Below are 22758 nucleotides of genomic sequence, written 5' to 3'. Positions count from 1 at the left end.
TAAACAAATTTAAAAAATTAAAATAAAAGGGAGAGGGGTACTAATTGTTCCAGGATGGTTCCACTTTTTCCTCTAATTTGGATAGAATATAACATCCATTTCATAGCATTGTCTTATGTAGTGGTCTTTTGGTCAAACCATTTTTGGAGAAAAAGTTATAAAACGGACCAATCCATGCAAATGGGGCATGTGTTGCCCACTTGTCGTTTGTTTGGATAGAAAATATAATAGTTACAAATCAGTCTAAAACTATAAGGGAGGTATCTATATATTTCTATACGTCAAGAAATCATTTGCAATAACCCAAAATCACGGGGAGTTAAGTGCTTTTTACCCTAAGTTTTAATAGATACAATAAAATAAGACCTCATTTTTTCGTTTAACCTCAAGTCTCAAAATACATAAAAATCTCGTTATATAGAAAGTGATTGTTGTTTTTATTTATAAAGTGAAGGAAATTATTATTTTACTTTCATTTCAATGGAATTGAATTTCAATACTACCACCCCGAAAAGCTATACAAATGAAGGGGGAAAAAAAGGAACTGTTGCAGAAGATGAGGTGAAGTTGTAGGAATTTGTAACATCTCTAATCCATTATTAAAAAATTTTCTATCGAATTTAAATTTAATAAATAAAAAGCGAGATTTAATTATTTCATCAGACATTATTAAGTTAAGAGTGAGTCAAATTTTTCACTAAATTAAAAATAAATCAAATCATTCATCAAATTTTTAATTGTCAAATTTTTACTTTAATTTGATGAAATTTTAAAAAGTATAAGAATAAAAGATATTTTTCTCTTTTTGGGGGCCTCATACTCTCATCTCATCACGTACATTATACATCAATTACGGCTTCACTTCTTCTTTTTTTTCCTTATCTATAGTTTCTTATTATGTCGTCCAACTCTATGTTAACATTTCTGAATGTCTATTTGAATGTTTTCAAGCTAATTTATTTATTTTTTTGTTGCACAACAGGTGTTTGACAAAATTACTAAATGAAGGTTTCTTCTTTTGGAGAAATTTAGCCAAAACCCTTCTATTGGGGATCATTTTTTAGTGAAAAAGACAACTCAATTTATTTTGCTTCATAAATCTCCTAAGGAAAAAACACATAATTGAGTAAAGACAAATCAAAATATATATATATATATATATATTTTCTTAGTCAATATTGTCAGAGTAATATGTTTTTGCGAACCAGAGTAACATGCTATTGTCAAACACAGTAATATGTTACGGTGAGACAGAGTAACATGTTACTGTTTCTATTTACATCAATTTCGACAGTAATAATTTTTTTTTTTTAAGAATTTCATAGTCAACATGGATATTATTTGATAGATCTTGATGTGAGAATTTTAAAAATACTAATTTTATTAAAAACCAACATTTACATCAAAAGTTATATTATTTTAAAGTTTGATATTTTGATAATAATAGTATGTGTTGGACTTTTCAAGAAAAACTTTTTATGTTTGTCCTCAATGCATTAAATTTTTATTATGATTGGGTTTTGACCAAATCCCCTTCTTTTTGTTCTCAACAATCACTTTCTTTTTACTTCAGAAACTGTAAGTTCAGTTTTAATTTTCATAAACTCTGTTGCCTTTTTTCCTAATTTGATGCTAAGTATAACCAATATTAATATAGGATTACCATTTTGTTTTGGTTATTTTGTGTTTGCACTTTACATATGTGATTTTTGATTATTTCATGAGATTTTTATTTTTGTAATTGAAATGTATCTTCTTGGATTCTTATTGAATTTTCTTAATAGTTGATTCTCATTTTACTAAGTGCACAAGAAGTTTGATGAGGAACAATGGATTCAACAAGTATAAGCTCTTAAAGTGTGGATAGCGCCTTGTCAATCAGCTCAAATTCCTGCAAAAAAAAATAAAAAAAAGAAAAAAGAAAAAGAAAGAAACTGTAGAGTGATTTTTCATAAGAGTATTAAGATTTGACCAAATTTTAAAAAAATCAAGAGGCCCCAATTAATTTTAACTTTTATAGCATTAGTAGCCTAAAAAATAAATATTCAGTTTAGTCTAACTAATTTAAGTTCAGAATCTAAATTAAAGGATATGTATAGATTATGTAATTTTGATTAGTAATTTTGCATCTAAAAATACGAGAAAAATAATATTTAATTGATACTTTATTGTAGCTGATTTAATTATTATTTGGTATCATAATTTTATTTATTTATTTTATGGATTTTGTTAAATTATAAAGCAACAAAATCATATGTTTATTTTTTTGAGTTTTTGTAATGATTTCTTCCGGTCTTAATCTATCAATGCAAGTAAATGAAATATATAATTTTAGTGATTTTATATTAAAGTATAATTTGTATAGGTATTAGCAAATAAAAAATTATAAATACTTGTTATTTTACCAAAAAAAATAAATAAATCGTGTGATTATGTATTAAAGGCCCCATTTCAAAAATTTGTGTAGCCCACCATCAACGGCTCTAACCTTTAGCCAACAACCACATCCGGCCACCCCTTTCACTTATTTTTAAAAATGATACTGTAAATGTTACTGAACGGCACCTACCAGTCCTTCTACATGAAACCGGTCCATGATGCCACTACCTATCACAGTTGCGCAGCCATAAGTTGAATTTTCAACATCAAGGCTTTGGTGAGGAGTCATACAAATTCTAATATACATCCAGAAACAGTACACTGAAAATGACATTTTGCCATGCCTGATTGTTAAGACTATAGTAAGCTTGTGTTTATATTATTGATAAAGGGTAGCTTCTACCTTTCAACATGATTGACAACTTACCAATTAATTCTGCATTTCAAATGTTCTGTAGATATGCAAAGAATATTTTTAAAAAGGGACAGTTGGATTAACAGTTGTTCTGTAGATATGTACAACATTTTAAAAAATAAATAGCTAGAATTAAAACATAATTGAAATATGGCTTCATTGTCATTCTTTCAAATATTTTGCAGATATACAATTAAAGAATATTAATAAAAGAAAAAAAGAAAGTTACAATTTCAATCACATGAATCTTCAAACATTTCAACCAACTGTTTGTTTGTGCTTAAAATTTAGATTTATATATATATATATATATATATCTTTGTGTGTTAAATTTTACACAAGTTACGTCTTTGTAGTTTGTAAGGAAAAATGAACAAGAACCATCTCCAAACTTGGGATGTACTAATAGAACTCCGAAAATCCTCTTTTGACAAGTACGCTTTATATATTATATGTATTATATAGACCACTATATTACTTTCTATATATGTATATTTTGTTGGAACAATCTTCTGTGTATATAAAATAACTTGAAATAAATTCAAACAAAATAAATAAATAACATACCAGATTTATTTATCAAACCGAAATAAAATTAAAACCAAGTCGAGTGTGTGACACTCTGTCCTTAAGACATATTCGCCCCGCTATGGTGCTTACGGTTGAATGGCGTCTATCTCCCAGGATACAATGATCTTCACAAATTATAGTAACACTCCAAATAATTTGTTCGGCGAACCAAACTTGTGTTCTAACTCTCTTTAATTTATTCTAAATCTAAAATGAAGAATAAAAAGAATACAAACAGATATAATCTGGACAACAAGAAAAAAGGGTACTTTCAGACTGAAATTTTTCCTGATCCAAAACACATGCTGGAATTTGGTATTTATAGGCACACATGTGCAACCCGAACAGGTGCAAAACAAAAGTGAATAGGTTTGATTAAAAAATCAAACAGATTTTGCCGTTGTACAGGAACGGCTATAATTCAAACAATTTGGAAGAAGTAGCCGTAGGTGTACTTAAATCCAAACTATTTGAATATAAATATTATTAAACTATTAGACTAGTTTAATTAAATAAACAATAGTATAATAGATTTAATAAAATCTGTTAGGAATATAAATATTAATCTATTTGACAAATTTTAGGAAACTAAAAATTTGAATTTAGATTTAAATTAAATTCCCACAATAATTTCTTATTGAAAAAATTCAAAAGAATTTTATTTAAAAAAATTAATGTTAAACCCGAAAACGATGTCAACTTCCCATTCACTCATAAATGGTTTTGACATTCCGTATTCACCGTGTGACTTGCCACGCGGCAAGGAACACTTCAGCTCGTCGAACCCACCCCAAACAACGTTTGGGGCCCACTTAAAATTGGGCTAAAAAATATGCCTATATTAAACCATTTTTCCAACAATCTCCCACATGAATGGAATTTGACGGAGAGAAAATGCAACAACATGATCTAAATACAGAGAGTATAGAAATTGGTAATATTCTGCAAAGGATAGGTAGCTTTTGGCTTTGAACCTTCCCTTGTGAGACACTATCGGATTTACAAGCTAAACAGTGAACATGATGTCTTGAACTGTTCAGCCGTTTGTGTAAATCAAGACAATAGAACTCACACAGTATATTCCCAGACACAGTTTAGTTCTCACTATTGTGTTCATTTTGGCCCTGAACAACCTGGTCTTTCATGAGTGCTCTAAAGACTTGTAGCCCTTCACAAATCTTATAGAACCGGCCCTGTTCACACTCACATAGGTGATTCTTATGAAAAGTATCCTGCCATACTCCACTAGGTTTACCTAGATATAAGAATCATTAAAATTGTACTTAACCTTAAACGCTGCAGACATCACTTATTTTATCATAGAAATGGGTAGGAGTTGGACTCCACAGTGATCCTTCTGAGTCAATCACAGCTCGGTTGTCTCTTTGAACCTAGATCTTGGGATCTCCAGTCAACTAGGTTGGGTTGCCGTTGTGGTAACTCTTATTTCATAGGCTTAAGTCCCATTCCCCTCGATGAATTCTCAACTAACTCTCTTGCTAACCCTTTGGTTAGTGGATCCGCTATGTTGCCTTTAGACTTAACATATTCTATGGAAATAATTCCATTAGAGAGTAGTTGTCTTACGGTGTTATGTCGACGACGAATGTGTCGTGACTTACCGTTATACATATGACTCTGTGCTCTACCAATTGCTGATTGACTATCACAATGTATGCATATAGCAGGCACCGGTTTTGGCCATATTGGAATATCTTCAAGGAAGTGGCGAAGCCATTCTGCCTCTTTCCCTGCTTTGTCTAAAGCTATGAATTCAGATTCCATAGTAGACCTAGCAATACAAGTCTGTTTGGAAGATTTCCAAGATACAGCCGCCCCACCAAGAGTAAAGACATACCCACTGGTGGACTTCGAGTCTCTTGTATCCGATATCCAATTTGCATCATAGTATCCTTCAAGTACTGCTGGATATCTAGTATAGTTAAGCCCAATGTTACGGGTAAATCGGAGATATCTAAAAACCCTTATAATAGCTTTCCAGTATTCTACTCCTAGATTACTCGTATATCTACTTAATGTACTTACTGCATAAACAATATCCAGGCGAGTGCAGTTCATTAAGTACATTAAGCTTCCAATAATTTGGGCATACTCTAATTGAGAAATACTTTCCTGTACATTTTTAGAAAGATACAAATTAACATCTACAGGTGTTCTAGCTAGATGATCATCATCTTTGCTGAATTTGTCAAGTATTTTCTCAATGTAATGAGATTGTGACAAAGTATATCCTTCTGATGTTTTGGTAATTTTCATACCAAGAATTACATCAGCAATGCCCATGTCCTTCATGTCAAAATGTTTATTCAACATTTTCTTGGTAGTTTTAATCATATCATTATTACTACCAATGATGAGCATATCATCTACATAAAGACATACAATGACATAACCTTTATCTGTGTTTTTAATATAAACACATTTGTCACACTCATTAATTTTAAATCTATTTGACATCATTGCCTTGTCAAATTTCTCATGCCATTGCTTTGGCGCTTGTTTTAAACCATATAATGATTTAACCAATTTACACACTTTCTTTTCTTTCCCTGGAACAGAAAACCCTTCTGGTTGGTCCATGTAAATTTCTTCATTTAACTCACCATTTAAGAAAGCGGTTTTAACATCCATTTGATGAATTTCTAGATTGTATAGAGATGCAATGGCAATTAGCATTCTAATGGATGTTATTCTAGTAACCGGTGAGTACGTGTCAAAGTAATCAAGACCTTCTTTTTGTCTAAATCCTTTGACTACAAGTCTTGCCTTGTATTTGTCAATTGATCCATCCGCTTTCATTTTCCTTTTGAAAATCCACTTATATCCAAGTGGTTTACAACCTGGTGGTAAGTCCACTAATTCCCAAGTGTGATTTTGCAAGATGGATTCAACTTCACTGTTGACAGCTTCTTTCCATAAAGGAGCTTCAGGACTGGACATAGCCTCTTTAAAAGTTAAAGGCTCATTTTCTACCATATATGTTAGAAAATCTGGACCAAAAGATTTTGAGGTTCTAGCACGTTTACTACGCCTAGGTTCCTCTTCCTCATTTTGATCTAACTTTTGTTCTTGATCATGTTCTTGATCATTACTAGTAATAGCATCAAAAGATCTTTTCTTATTACTAGTATCTTGTCCAATCTTATTCGGAAATACATGTTCAAAGAAAGATGCATTCTGAGATTCAATAATAGTATTTACATGCATTTCGGAATGTTCTGATTTATGAATCAAAAACCGATATGCACTACTATTCTTGGCATAACCAATGAAAGTGCAATCAATGGTCTTAGGACCTATCTTAGTCTTTGTAGAACTAGGAATAGCCACTTTAGCCAAACACCCCCACACTTTTAAGTATTTGTAGGATGACACTCTTCCATGCCACATTTCATAAGGTGTTTGATTCACTTTCTTTCGGGGTACTTATTTAAAATATAATTAGCAGAAAGTATTGTTTCTCCCCACAAGTTCTGAGGTAAACCAGAACTTATTAACATGGCATTCATCATTTTTTTTAAAGCCCTATTTTTTCTTTCAGCAATTCCGTTTTGTTGAGGTAAGTAAGGAGCGATGGTTTGATGAATTATTCCACGTTCTTTACAAAACTCACCAAAAGGTGATTCATATTCACCACCTCTATCACTTCTAAGTTTCTTGATTTTCTTACCAAGTTGATTTTCAACTTCATTCTTATATTGAATGAAAGTTTCCAAAGCTTCATCATTGGTTCGAATTAAATAAACATAACTATATCTAGTATAGTCATCTATAAAAGTGATAAAATACTTTTTCCCACCTCTAGTTTGAATTGATTTAAAATCACAAATGTCACTATAAATTAATTCAAGTGGTTCCGTACTTCTTTCAATTGAATGGAAAGGAGTTTTAGATAATTTTGCCTCAACGCAAATTTCACATTTATGATTTGAATCAATGTTAAATTTAGGTAAACATTCCATATTAATTAATCTACGCAAAGATCCATAATTAACATGTCCTAGTCTACCATGCCATAAATTTGAAGACTCAAGCAAGTAAGAAGAAGATGTAGTATTATTAATAACAGAGGGTACAACGGTTATTACATTTAACTTGAAAAGGCCATCAGACATGTAACATTTTCCTACATACATCCCGTTTTTGGTAAGTACAAACTTGTCACTTTCAAAAACTAGCCTAAACCCATTCTTAGTCAACAAAGATCCGGAAACAAGATTCTTGCGAATGTCCGGTACATACAACACATTGTTAAGAGTGAGTTCCTTTCCAGATGTCATCTTGAGTACAATCTTTCCTTGTCCTTCAACTTTGGAAGTTTAGGAGTTGTCCATAAAGAGTTGTTCACCATTGTCCACTATAGAATAAGATGTGAACATCTTTTTGTCAACACAAATATGGCGAGTAGCACCAGTCTCCACCCACCATTCTTTAGGATTTCCAACAAGATTTGCCTCGGAAACAACTGCAGAAAGATTGATGTCATCGACACCATTGGAAATATTGTCCACTTCGGTCATATGGGCTTGAGCAGGCTTCTTGCTTGTTCTTTTCTTACTTTTGCCTTTGCTACGGCAATCTTTGGCCCGATGTCCCTCTTTGTCACAGATGTAACATTTGCCATTAAACTTGTACTTTTTATTATCCCCCCCTTTAGAGCCTTGTGATGAACTTTCTCCAGAAGACTTTCGTTTCTTGGTTTTTGAAGTATGTTCCACCACATTTGCCTTAGACTCCATAGGATGCTTACCAGCCAGCTTTTCAGAATTGCGGTTGTCTTCCTCAATTCTCAAACGCACAATTAATTCGTCCATAGAAATTTCTTTGCGCTTATGTTTGAGGTAGTTCTTGAATTCCTTCTAGCCTTTTGGTAATTTTTCAATTAAGGCTGCAACTTGGAAGGATTCACTGAGAGACATACCTTCTGCGTGAATGTCATGCAGAATGAGTTGGAAATCTTGAGCTTGGCTGATCACAGTTTTTGAATCAACCATTACAAAATCGAAGAATCTGCCAACCACAAATTTCTTTGAGCTGGCATCTTCCATTTTGTACTTTTTCTCCAACGATTCCCAAAGTTCCTTTGCTGTCTTGATTGGACTGTAGACGTTGTACAATGTGTTGTCAAGTCCGTTCAAGACGTAATTCCGGCAAAGGAAATCGGCATGTTTCCAAGCATCAACCGCAGCAACCACTTGCCGGTCGGTTTCATCCTCTTTCAGGATAGGAGCATCTTCACGGAGGAAACGAGCCAGGTTCAGAGTTGTAAGATAGAACAACATTTTCTGTTGCCATCTTTTAAAGTCAGTTCCTGAGAACTTCTCTAGCTTTTCACCGTGATTTACCGGTACTGTCATCACAGGAGAGGGGGTTGGTGCAATTGCAGCCACCACAGTAGTACTTGTTTGGGCATTTGTTTCAGTAGCCATCAATTCTAATTAAATAAAACAAAATTATAATTAGAATTTACACTACACAGAAAATTAAACCAAATTCACAGAATTAAATTCTGTAAAAATAAAAGAAACAAGAATGTTACTTTTATTTTCTAATTAATTTGAAAATAAAATAAAATTTTATTTAAAAAAATTAATTCCACACAGAAAATAAAAGAAATAAAAAGTATAACTTTTATTTTTCAATTAATTTGGAAATAAAATAAAATTTTATTTAACCAAAATAATTCCACACAGAAAATTAAATTCTGTAAAATAAAAGAAATAAGAATATAACTTTTATTTTTCAATTAATTCAGAAATAAAATAAAATTTTATTTAACCAAATTAAATCCACACAAGAAATTAAATTCTGTAAAATAAAAGAAATAAGAATATAACTTTTATTTTTTCAATTAATTTGGAAAAATAAAATTTTATTTAACCAAATTAATTTCACACAGAAACTTAAATCTCTTGTTACACTCCAATAATTAAAATACTGAAAGCAGAATTTTAATTAATGAAAACTCAGAAAATAATTTCTAAAACCCAAAATTAATTTCTGAAAAAATTTCACAAAAATATATTCTGAATTGTTAATGACACCAGTATCGTACTACTAGTTGTTGTCAAAGAAAAGAGACAGTATATTACTACTATCTGCCAAATAGCATATAATCACTATTTGTTTTTCCAACCAGAATATTATTTTGTAAATCCACAGAAAATGATTTTCTTTCGAAATTATTTACGAAGAAAGAAAAAGGGAAACAAATGAAAAATTCTGTAAACAGAATAATTCGAATCTGTCTTAAGATTGTTGGAACAATCTTCTGTGTATATAAAATAACTTGAAATAAATTCAAACAAAATAAATAAATAACATACCAGATTTATTTATCGAACCGAAATAAAATTAAGACCAAGTCGAGTGTGTGACACTCTGTCCTTAAGACAGATTCGCCCCGCTATGGTGCTTACGGTTGAATGGCGTCTATCTCCCAGGATACAATGATCTTCACAAATTGTAGTAGCACTCTAAACAATTTGTTAGACGAACCAAACCTGTGTTCTAACTCTCTTTAATTTATTCTAAATCTAAAATAAAGAATAAAAAGAATACAAACAGATATAATCTGGACAACAAGAAAAAAGGGTACTTTCAGACTGAAATTTTTCCTGATCCAAAACACATGCTGGAATTTGGTATTTATAGGCACACATGTGCAACCCGAACAAGTGCAAAACAAAAGTGAACAGGTTTGATTCAAAAATCAAACAGATTCTGCCGTTGTACAGGAACGGCTATAATTCAAACAATTTGGAAGAAGTGGCCGTAGGTGTACTTAAATCCAAACTATTTGAATATAAATATTATTAAACTATTAGACTAGTTTAATTAAATAAACAATAGTATAATAGATTTAATAAAATCTGTTAGGAATATAAATATTAATCTATTTGACAAACTTTAGGAAACCAAAAATTTGAATTTAGATTTAAATTAAATTCCCACAATAATTTCTTATTGAAAAAATTCAAAAGAATTTTATTTAAAAAAATTAATGTTAAACCCGAAAACGATGTCAACTTCCCATTCACTCATAAATGGTTTTGACATTCCGTATTCACCGTGTGACTTGCCACGCGGCAAGGAACACTTCAGCTCGTCGAACCCACCCCAAACAACGTTTGGGGCCCACTTAAAATTGGGCTAAAAAATATGCCTATATTAAACCATTTTTCCAACATATTTAACATTTGATGATCATGAATGAACATCTATATTTAGTGGATACATTATTTAGTACCTATACAAATTACAACAATAGCAAGAACTGTGAAATTAATGTTTAATAACTATGATTTAACTCAACTCAAACACTTAATTATTGGACTACATACTTTTTCAATCAATAGACTTTTGTATACAAAAGTGATGCAGATGGAGAAGAAGTCGTGGAGGATGAGGCAAGCTTGGAGGAATCTGTGTTGTAACTATGGCTTGAAGGCTGCACTTGGCTGTTATTAGCAACAGTAGCCATAGCTTAAGAAACCAATGGTGAAATATTCATTGGAGGAGCAGAATACGTTGCCACAGGCATTTTTGTTGGGAGAATGGGCAATGGAGCTTCAAAATTAAGCATATGGATTGCTTGTTTAATTGAGGGTCGGAGATTGTGATCCGGGTGAGTACACCAAAGCCCAACAATCATCAAGCATTCCATTTCTTCTTGAACAAAATCTGGGCATATCTTTGGATCCACCCCCGCTTCAAGAAGCCTACCGGTACCATAGAGGTCCCAAACCCACTCCACTATTCTTATCTGACTTTTTGGGACCTTTAGGTCAATAGGTTTTCTTCCACAAGTTATTTCCAATAACACAACTCCAAAACTATAAACATTTGATTCCTTACTTGCTTTTCCTGTCACGAGGCATTCTGGTGCAATGTAACCCATAGTCCCTGCCAACACTGTTGTTTGTAACTCTTTTCCGTGGTCAACAAGTCTAGCTAACCAGAAATCCCCAAGTTTAGCATTGAAATTTGAATCCAACAAGACATTGCTTGGTTTTACATCCTTGTGCACCACACATTGCTCCCATTCTTCGTGTAGATAAAGCAATGCCGAGGCCAAACCTTGAGCAATTTTGTACCTTATTGCCCATGTCAACAAGCTTTTTTCTTTGAATAGATGGTAATCTAAGCTTCGATTTTCCATGAACTCATAAATAAGTAGGAGTTCTCTTTTGTTATCACACCAACCAACTAGCTGCAGCAAATTTCTATGCCTCAACCGACTAAGGATCTTCACTTCTGATGTGTACTCCTTTCTTCCTTGTTTTGATCCCTTTGGTATCCTCTTCACAGCTACATAGGAATTGGATTCCCTCAAAAAACCTCTATAAACCCCATCAAATCCTCCCTCTCCAAGCTTTTCTTCCTCCGCGAAGTTATTTGTTGCACAAAATAATTCACCGTACGAAAACTTCTTCGGCCCAGTACCGGCCTCAAACTCATTGTCCATGGACATATCAAGGGCGAATTCCTCATCTTCTTCTTGTCCTATTCTTTTCTTCCACAAGACAAAGCCAAGAAATGCCAACCCACTAACCAAAACAATTGAGCCAACAGGCAATCCAGCCATGGTTGGTTGTAAGGAAAATCTTTGATGATTTTGGAGGTATATACGCTGTTAGACATGTAAATTAAATAGACTTATTCAATTACTTATCAATTAATTGTTCAAAAGTCTTGTGATTTGTTGAATTGTCTTTGGGTATTGTTTTCAATGATAATGTTACACTTATCATCTTTTTAACAATAAAGCTCTTTTTATCTTTGTTGATAAAAATAAAATAATAATCTTTTTATCATACAAAAATAACTTAAATAAATTTAAAAAAAAACTAATTATGTAAAAATTAAGAGAGATACTTTTAACTTTTAATTTCTAATTTCTTATTATTAAAACTTACAATAAGTTGAACCAAATAAATACCTTTGGAGCATCCATACTTCAAAACTCAATATACGATGCTAGCAATCTCGTACAGAAAAATAGTAATCCTTTAAATGAGTAAGGATTGAAGATATTTTTCTTTAAAAATAAAAAATAAAAAATAAAAAAACCAATGGTGTCCCATCCATTATCATTCTATTTCAGTTTGGATTCCTTTCACATTCAAAATTACTTTTTCTCTGTCTCTTCGACAATGGTCACTATGGCCACTTAGACCATCTTTAGCGATACTCTTTATATTTTTCTCAAATTTAGCTAAAATATGTCTTTTTTATTTTGGAAAATGAATCACTTTTTCAACTATCATCTCCGTAATCCTCTTTATTTTTTCCTATGTATGTTTTAAATATTTTTTCTTTATTATCTTTTATCAAAAATATTTTTCCCTACTTTCTTCTCCCCCTTCCACCATTTAAAGAAAATATGAGAGATGAGAGAGAAAAAAAATCTTTTAATTATAGAGAGTAGTTAAACCATCCTCAACGTAGGGAGGTGAAAGTACAGTTCCTTTAATTGAAAGTTGAATATGGAGGGTTTTTTTTTGTTTTTTTTTTTTAATGAAGAGTAAGTAGATTGTTGGAGATGAATTTTTTGTGTTCTGACTTTTAAAGTAGAGAAAAAATGGGAATAGGAAGCTATTGAAGATGCTCTAACAAACATAAAATTATTGCTTCAACAATAATACCACTGAAAACTCTTTCCCTTCAACAAGGAAACCACTGGCTTCTCTCTTTTTGGGCCTCATACTCTCTTCTCATCAGGTACATCAATTAAAGGTTTTTTTTAGAGTATATATCCTACTAATATAAAAACTTACTGCTGGAATTGATAACTAACTTATAGTTGGCTCAAATATAGTAAAATATATTGTCCTAGAAATTTTTGAAATCAAATTCATATTTGCTCACCATAACATTATTATTCATGTCTACAAAAGTGATACAGATGAAGGTAGCTGCCAGATTATGTTATTGCTGAATACAGTAGAAGAAACATTGAAAGCCTAAAACACCCAAGTCATCATGACCATCTTGAACCTTGAATGAAAGCAAACCCTCTACCTAAATTCATGTTCTCCTATACCTAATGCACTCTTAGTTGCACGATCATACCTCAAGATTCATGTGTGTTAAAGATTTCCACCACATCATATAATCGGGAATTTGGAGTGTATTAGGCACAAAGGGAATAAGGATTGAGTACAGAGGACCCCTCTACTTATGAAAGTGGTGGTTATGTCTACGATGACAAAACGACTGGGGTTTGGAGTGTATTAGGCACAAGGGGAACAAGGATCGAGTACAGAGGATCCCTCAGCTTATGAAAGTAGTGGTTATGTCTACAACGACAAAACTACTAGGGTTGTAGTGTGCTTGAAGGAGATGGTATGGTAACTAGTGCTAGGGGATTCTATCTCAATCCTCTTAGGAGCCGAATAAGTTGGCACATGCATTTTTGGTAGGAGGCTAGGCAATGGAACTTCCAAGTTAAGAACTTGAATTGCTTGCTTTATTAAAGGCTTGAGATTGTAATTTGGGTGAGCACACCAAAGCCCAACAATCGTCAAGTATTCTATTCGTTCCTTGTTAAAATCTCCCAATTTCACATCTGTTGCTCCAAGAAGGTTTTTTCTTCCATAGAGCTCCTAAACCCACTCTACCAACCTCTCATGACCGGCTCTAGCTATGAGGTCAATGGGCTTTCTTCCACAGGCAATTTCCAAAGAAACAACACCAAAACTGCAAACATCTTATTCTTTGCTAGCCTTGCCTGTCATGACACACTCAGGAGCCATGTAGCCCATTGTTCCGGCTAGGACTGTGGTTTTTGACTCTTTTCCATGGTCAACAGTCCTAGCTAGCCCGAAATCTCCAAGTTTTGCATTAAAATTTGAATCCAACATAATGTTGCTCGATCTATTATCTCTATGTAGCACGCACTGTTCCCATTCTTCGTGTAAGTATAACAATGCCACGACCAAACCTTTAGCAATATTGTACCTAGTTAGCCATGTCAATAAGGTATTGCCTTTGAAGGGATAAGAATCCAAGCTGCAATTGGGCATGAACTCGTACACAAGTAGTTCTTTTTCTTCCTGGCACCAACCGAGGAGTCACACTAAATTTCTATGCCTCAGCTGGTTGATGATCTTCACTTCTAACGCATACTCTTTAATCCCTTGTTCAGTTTGACACCCTCTTGACAGCAACGTAAGCATTTAAGTCTCTCAAGAAACCTCTATAAATGCCGCCAAATCCACACTGTCCGAGCTTCTCTCCCTCCACAAAGTTTCTTGTTGCAATGGCCAATTCTTTGTATGAAAACTTCTTAGGTCCTGTTTTGCCTTCAAACTCATACAAAACATTGAAATCATGATCATCTTTCGTTTTAACCTTGTTGTGTTTCCACTTCTTGAAGCTAAACCAAAGCAAGCCCAACACACAAATTAGAACACAAACATCTACAATAGATCTAGTTAGTACCACTCTTTAGTTTGTTCTGTTTCTATCCTGGTTGGCAAACGTTGGCTTCAAACCAGTTGGATTCAACAAATTTGGAGCGATTTGTCTATTACAAGTAAAATTCCAAGAGTGAACAGCATGTATCTCAGCTAACACTCCTATCGCTACAGTGAAGCCGGAAGTAACTCACTCTGGCAAATACTTGCTTAGATCAACTATATGATAAAGCTCTTGCAGGATTGTGGTGTTTTCATCACGATAACCGGTGAATGCAACACTCAAAATTTTTTGAACTAGAATTGTAACTAATCCAGGCCTCATTCATTTTCCCAGAGGGGATTCAACTCAACCATGTCACATTTTTTTATAGATTTAATGAGTTGATGTCGATACCTACATGATCTGAGGGTGGATCATATTCCGGGTTGTGATATGTGTCGAACTGCACTGCCACAAATGGATTGGACGATGAGTTGAACGCTGGGTTGAAAACTTGTTCACGGCTAACAAGGCCTATACCGCTGCCTTCTTGAAATGGAATTGGGAAACCAACCAGTGCGAGGAAAAATGTTATTCCATCAGCATATGAGGAGGTTTTATTTTGTGAATCAATGACAAAGGAGAAATGGGTATTAAAGTCTGCAAGTGCTCCTCCTGAGGCTTTGTCCCAAAGCTACATCGGTTTGAAGTACCTGGCTCGGCCTGAACTACTTGTCATGGTTTTGTCATTTTGGTTTAAGGTTGGTTGGATGACTTTGTTGGAAACTGAAGCATCTCCATCATATTCTATGTCGTGAATATTCAGATTGAAGCTAGTGAAACTGAAAGAGAGCTAAGCAGCATCACAATAAGGGACTAGTAGTAGAAAGAAGATGATGAAGAAGAAGATAGTCATTGAAGAAGAGCAATAGAGCTTCTAATTTTGATCAAAATAATGTGTCCTACTGTTTATGGGACTAGCTGGCACTCATGTTGGTAGTAATACTAACTAAGGATTACTTTTCAAAAGATTAGAACAACAATAAATTTTAAATTTTAGTAAAAGTCTTGTGATTGATCCAATATTGACATTACCAATCAAACAAGATGTTTCTTCCCCGTTAAAAAATGAAAGGTTACATGAGACACAAACGATTGGAGCTAGACTTTTACCCCTCACATGAGACACAAACGGCTGGAGCTAGACTTTTCCGTTGTGAGTTGGAAAAAATATTGAGACTGAAATTGGCGTATAAAATTCAACAGTAAATGATTTTGATTTTTAAATTGAAGTCTTAAAAAGAAGGAAAATTCTATAATACAAATCTCAAAATGGGATGTATATCATATGCCCAATTATGACGTTTGTAGGATGTTTGCGGTTTTTTGTTATGATTTATTGTGGTGTTAATTATGATGTGATTATGACTCATTGTGATATTAATTATGACATGTAATTATTATAATCCTTTTTTCGATCAAAAATAATCAAAAATCACAAACCTCATAACTAAAGCATATGATACACACTATTGTAGATATGTATTATAGTATTTCCTATCAACTTATTCATGTATAAAAAAGTGACGCAGAATCTCCCTTATAGGTTTTTGTATATATTTTGGTGTATGTATAAAATAAAATCAATAGAAAAAATATTGAAGCAATTGAAAAAAAAAAATATAAGAAAGTATTTTTTAATAAAATATATTTAAAATAGAGAGGGGTTGTTGGAGTGTATAATAAAAAAACAAGAAGTTAAAATGATGAAGTAAAATTTTAAATAACAATTTTCACTAACATTAATTGTTATTTAACAATTTTAAATAACAATAATACCACAGAAAACTTTCTCTTCAACAAGAAAGCCATTGAGCTTTCGTTTGAAACGTGGTTTGGCTTATTATTAACTCTTTCTTTTTTTTTTTTTTTTTTTTAGCTTGGGTTTAAAAAGTTTGGTTTGGGAAAAGTTTTTGACTTTTTTATTTTATTTTTTTGTGAGAGAAAGAATGTAATGATTATGAATTAGATGTGATGTTTTGTCTTATTGGACTAAAAAGTCTATTTTATTTTATTTTTTTTTAGCTATTTTAACTCCCAAAAAAGCCCCAAATCCATCTTCCAAAGGAAGCCGGAGTGTTTCTCAACTCATCAGGTACATCAATTACAGCTTCATTTTTGTAGTATTTCTGATCTACAGTTTCTTATGTCGTCCTGCTCTATATTAAGATTTGTCACTCAAAGCCTATTTAAATGTTTTGAAACTAATTCCTTTTTGTTGCACAACAGGTGTTTGACAAAATTATTAAATGAAGGTTTCTTTGTTCTCAGCAATCACTTTTTTCCTTTTACTCCGAAAACTGTAAGTTCAGTTCTAACTTCCATAAACTCTGTGGCTTTTTTTTTTTGCTATTTTAATGCTGATTATGGCCTTAATTTAATTAATGTTTACCCATTTTTGGTTATGTGGTGCTTGCACTTTACATAGTTACATGCAATGTGAATGCGATGTGATTTGATTATTACATTAGATGCTTATTTTGTTAATTTAAATGTGTCTTCTTGGATTACTGAAATGGGGATAGCTCTTGTCAATCAGCCCAAATTCCTGACAAAAACAATAAAGTGAACTTTCATAACAGTATTAGGATAGGATAGTTACACACTTCAATTTGAAAGTGCACAATCAGTTTCTAAAGTTCACATTATTTGTCTAAATTTCTCGACATAATGTTGGGACACCTTAGGATGAACTGCATGTAGTTTTTTTTTCACACATTTCTATGGATCCCACTACTATGTCCATGACCCCACACAAATGTATGGTTTTCTTGAGGTGTTGAAGCCTTGCCCCAACAGCCCCAGGCGTTGTAGATTCATGCATATTCACTGCTATATGGAAAGCACTAATACATGTACCCATCATTTGAAAATATCCATATTATTAGCAAAAATACTATTAGTGACCACCACTTATCACTGTGCCATCTCTAATAGTATATGTGATGACTACTGGTGTGGGAGCATGATTTCTTCCATTAGGTTTGCTCTGTGGTGTTCCTTTGTAATTGGTTCGTGTTTAATTTAGTTGGTTTCTCGCCAACAGCTGTCATTCATTGGTGCTTGCATATGATTTGCGTGAGTTCATGTGCCAATCTAGTTGGGATATGTTAACTTTGCCATGATGCTGTTCTGCACCTTGGTGTTTTTATTGATTTAATCTTTGCAAATTGCATTAATAAAATTTTCTTTTTTGCTGATAAAAAAATAGTACTTGTGATGACAAAAAATAATATTTGCAAAGCCATTTTTTTGTCACAAAAAATAAATCCAACTATTAATTCTTCTGGTATGAAACCTGTGGTGAGGAGTCATAAAGAAACAGTACACTATGAAAATGTCATTATTCTGTCAGTCAACATAATTGAAAATTTGCCAATCAATTATGTACTTAAGATGATCTGTAGATACACAGTATATTTACATTAGACAGCTTGATTAACAGTTGTTCTGCAAATATGTTTAGAAAATTCATGAAGCAATTGCTTGAATGATAACGTCATTGAAATATGGGTTGATACATTCTTTTCAGATATTTTGCATATATACAACTAAAGAACATTAAAAACAAAAAGGGACAACTTGAATCGCATGAATCTTAAAACATTTCAACCAAATGTTCATGCTTAACATTTAAATTTATTATTATTATTTTTTTTTTCATATCTTTGTGTTTTAAATTTTATGCAAGCTACGTCTATGTAGATTGAATGGCAAAGTGAACTTGAACCATTTGCATACCTTGGATGTAGTCGGAAAAATCCTCTTTTGACAAATATATGTTATATATAGTTATAATTATTATAAGAAGCATTATATTACTATTAGTAAAATTTTTGTTAGGCTTAGATCGACAGTGCCTTAACCAAAATCTCACCAAACAATGCAATGATCAAGCAATTGTGTTGAGATTCTATGCCTTGAAAGTTCAAGGACTTCCTTGGAGTAAAAATAATGACAATACAAACAAGAAAAAGAGAAGAGAGAAGGAGAAGATGATAATGTGAATGATTGAATGAACAATCAAATTAAAAGTGAAGTACATTAAGACTACTCTTATCTAAGTTTAAACTACTCCTATGTAGATTAGATCTCCTCCTAGGATAGAAAAGAAATAGAAATCAAGTCATGTATTGATTTGTTGGTCACCCTTGCAATAGAGCCATCAATGGCAATTTATACAAAAAAAAAATGTAGGAAAAAACTTCTATTAACCATCATCTTACCACCCATATAACTTCCACCTTCTTACATTGCCACTTGTCCTCCATCCCGTGAATCTTCAAAACTTGACTTAACTTCTCTTAACTTTCAAAATTTTCCTGCATAATCATAATAGTAATAACAATAATAATAATAAGTAATAGAAAGTTTAAACCTAGTTATAATCGAAAGAAATTTTATTTATTGTGCAAACAATTACTTTCCAAGTATATTTAACATTTGATAATCATAAACAAATACATATATATGGTGATAAATTCAAAACAAACACTAGAATACATGGGTGCAGTACATACTTACACATGGTACCAATATTAAAATTGGCTTGTAGAATTGATAATTACTAAATACATTAAAATATTTTACTAGAAACTTTTTTAATGAACTTATATGTGGTATCCTAATTGGATCACCATAGTATTTATTAATCAATGTATTCATGTATACAAAACTGATGCAGATGGAGAAAAAGCGGCAGATGATGAGGTGAACTTTGAGGAATTTGTATTGTAACTATAGCTTGAAGATTGGACTTGGTTGCTACTAGAAACAGTAGCAGAGCCATAGGTTAAAGAAACCAAGGATGAAGCATTCACTGGAGGAGCAAAGTATGTTGGCATAGGCATTTTTGTTGGGAGAATGGGCAATGTAGCTTCAAAACTAAGCACATGAAGGTCGAAGATTGTAATCAGGGTGAGCACACCAAAGCCCAACAATCATCAAGCATTCCATTTCTTCCTTAACAAAATTTGGGCATATCTTTGGATCTACAGCCGCTTCAAGAAGCCTGTCAGTACCATAGAGGTCCCAAACCCACTCCACCATTCTCATTTGACTTTTTGGAACCTCCCGATCAATAGGTTTTCTTCCATAGGCTATCTCCAATGCCGCAACTCCAAAACTGTAAACGTATGATTCCTTGTTCGTTTTGCCTGTGATTAGGCATTCTAGTACCATGTAGCCCATGGTCCTTGCCAAAATAGTTGTTTGAGAGTTTTTTCCCATGATCGACAAGCCTAGCTAATCCAAAATCCCCAAGTTTAGCATTGAAATTTGAATCCAACATGACATTGCTTGATTTTACATCCCTGTGCACCACACATTGTTCCCATTCTGCTGTAAATAGAGCAATGCCGAAGCTAGGCCTTGAGCAATTTTGTACCTCATTGCCCATGTCAATGAGCTTTTTTCTTTGAATAGATGGTAGTCTGAGCTTCCATAAACAAGTAGGAGTTCTCTTTTGTCATGACACCAACCAAGTAATTGCACCAAATTTCTATGCCTCAACCAACTAATGATCTTCACTTCAGATGCATACTCCTTTATTCCTTGTTTTGATCCCTTTGATATCGTCTTCACGGCAACGTAGGAATTCAATTCCCTCAAGAAACCTTTAAAAACCCTACCAAATCCTCCCTCTCCAAGCTTTTGTTTGTCCGCGAAGTAATTTGTTGCACGAAACAATTCGGCATTAGAAAATTTCTTTGGCCCGATACCTGCCTCAAAGTCATTGTCCATGGATAGTTCAATAGCAAACTCGTCTTCTTGTTTTGCTCTACTACTTTTCTTCCACAAGACAAAGCCAGGCAAAGCCAACCCGCCAACCAAAACAAATGAGCTGACAGTCAATCCCACTACCAGTGCCCTTTTGTTGTTTTCATCTATCTTCTTTCCAGGGCTAGGAGTAACTGTGTTGGAGCTTGGACTGGGACTTGGTTGCGTTGGCTCATCGATTTGTGAAGTCAAATTGAAAGTTCATGATTTAACATTGTTTCTCTCAAATGTCAATCCTGTTGAAGCTGAGAAACCTATTGCAACCTTTCTTGGCAAGTAATCCTTCAGACCAACCACGAAACTAAGGGCACTTTCAGCTTTGTTATTATTTACAGAACCAGTACGGAGAATGACACTCAAATTTTTTGAACTAGAATTAGAACTAATCCAAGCTTCATTTCCTAACCCATGTGTTATGTTACTGTTCCATGCTGCATATTTACTAGATTTGAGAGAGTTGATAGTTGCCTGATTAATGTCAGCTGGATCGATCTTCTCATTCCAATAGGTATCAAACGCCACAGCAACAAAGGGACTGATTGCTTCGCCTGTGATTTGGTCAGCCGGAAGACCAATGGCACCGTCTTTTGTGATATTGAGAGTGGAATCATAAGGAACAAGGAAGAATGTGAGCCCATCTCCATAATCAACATTTTCATCTGGCAAACAAGAAATAGGTGTTGAAGTCTGTGACGCTGTTAGAAGCTTCGTCCCAAACGTAAAGAGGTTCTTTACATGTGGCTCGACCGTCTTTGTCTGATCGGTCTATGTCAATATCGTTTGGGGTGACTTGGATGCCTTGATCGGTGATATAAGCTGGCTCATAGGCTGTTATGTTGATATCTTGAAGCTTTTGATCAATATTGGTGAAGTTGGAGCTCAGTGCAGTTGCATGAAGAGGAAAGTAATAAAGCATGAAGAAGAGAGAACAAAGAAGAATAATACTTGATGGGAATAGTGGGCTCGAAGAGTTGGAGAGAGGCACAGCCATGTTTGTGAGTACTACTTTGGAAGCATATATGGAAGTGTGTGTGTGTGTGGAGTTTGACATTTTCTATAAATTAATTGTTCCAAAGTCTTGTGCTTTGTTGAATCAGTCATTGTGTGCTATTTCAAAATTATAATTTTCCTCACACCGCGGGTCTTCCTTCATCACAAATGAATTGAAAACACTGCATCGAAATTCCTTAAGCACTATTATGGAATCTTCTTTGACTTGTACACGAGCTTACATTGTCATACAAAATTTGCAACATCATACTGAACCCATGTTTCTGTATACTGTGTTTTTATTTTTTTTCATGAGCAATGATATATAGATAAAAAGCATACACAAAAATTATATAAAGAATGAATGGGGTAATTATTCATTATTCCAATTGGACTAAGTTCAGTTCACCACTCTTTTACACTCTTACATTGGAGGTCAAGGGGTTAATACTTGTCATTGACAAAAGTCGAATATTTCTCCTTTAGTATGAATGTTGTTTTAAGATGTTTATTTCTTTTTATTATGGACTATATTTTGTGTTGGTTCTTGAAAGGAAAATGATATAGAAGTCCACTTTCTAGATACTTCTTGGAATTCTAGTTATGTATTTTTTTTTTTTCCTATAAGAAAATAAATAAACAAAACTTTATTAATGCAATCAAATGTAAATACATTAATATTGAACTACATATTCAATATTTACTCCAAAACAAGATCATTGTATGAGTGAAATCTATAAGGAAAGAAAAAAGATAGATAGAGAGAGAGATCTCAACAAACTACTGACTTTTTGTTTTTTTGGTTGGGGCCTCATACTCTGTTCTAATCAGGTACATCAATTATGGCTTTTCGTTTTAGTTTTTCCGATCTACAGTTTCTTTTGTCATCCAACTTGCTGTTCAGATTTGTCGCTGGATGCCTATTTGAATGTTTTGAAACTAACTCCTTTTGTTGCACAACAAGTGTTTGACAAAATTACTAAATGAAGGTTTCTTTTTGTTCTCAGCAATCACTTTCCTTTTACTCCGGAAACTGTAAGTTCAGTCCTAATTTTCATAAACTTTGTGGCTCTTTTTTCCTAATTTAATGCTAAATATGACCATTATTGATCTAGAGTTACCCTTTTTTTCGGTTATTTGGT

At 33.2% G+C, this 22758-nt stretch overlaps 3 pseudogenes across 1 annotated transcript; all 3 read right to left on the bottom strand.

The window, feature by feature from the left end:
• Positions 1 to 10868: 10868 nt before the first annotated feature.
• Positions 10869 to 11972, bottom strand: LOC114311072 (L-type lectin-domain containing receptor kinase IX.1 pseudogene; annotated as a pseudogene).
• Positions 11973 to 13992: 2020 nt separating this feature from the next.
• Positions 13993 to 19698, bottom strand: LOC114300659 (L-type lectin-domain containing receptor kinase IX.1 pseudogene; annotated as a pseudogene).
• A 34-nt stretch (positions 19699 to 19732) lies between these two features.
• LOC145803926 (L-type lectin-domain containing receptor kinase IX.1 pseudogene) lies at positions 19733 to 21959 on the bottom strand (annotated as a pseudogene). The gene has a single exon (XR_014345587.1). The product of XR_014345587.1 is annotated as an L-type lectin-domain containing receptor kinase IX.1 pseudogene (transcript).
• Between the last annotated feature and the right edge of the window lie 799 nt (positions 21960 to 22758).

This window comes from Camellia sinensis, chromosome 12 (assembly GCF_055761805.1).
Source record: "Camellia sinensis isolate YWXY chromosome 12, ASM5576180v1, whole genome shotgun sequence".
Taxonomy (NCBI): Eukaryota; Viridiplantae; Streptophyta; class Magnoliopsida; order Ericales; family Theaceae; genus Camellia; species Camellia sinensis.
Note: the sequence above shows the minus strand (reverse complement) of the source record. Positions and strands in the feature narration are given on the sequence as shown.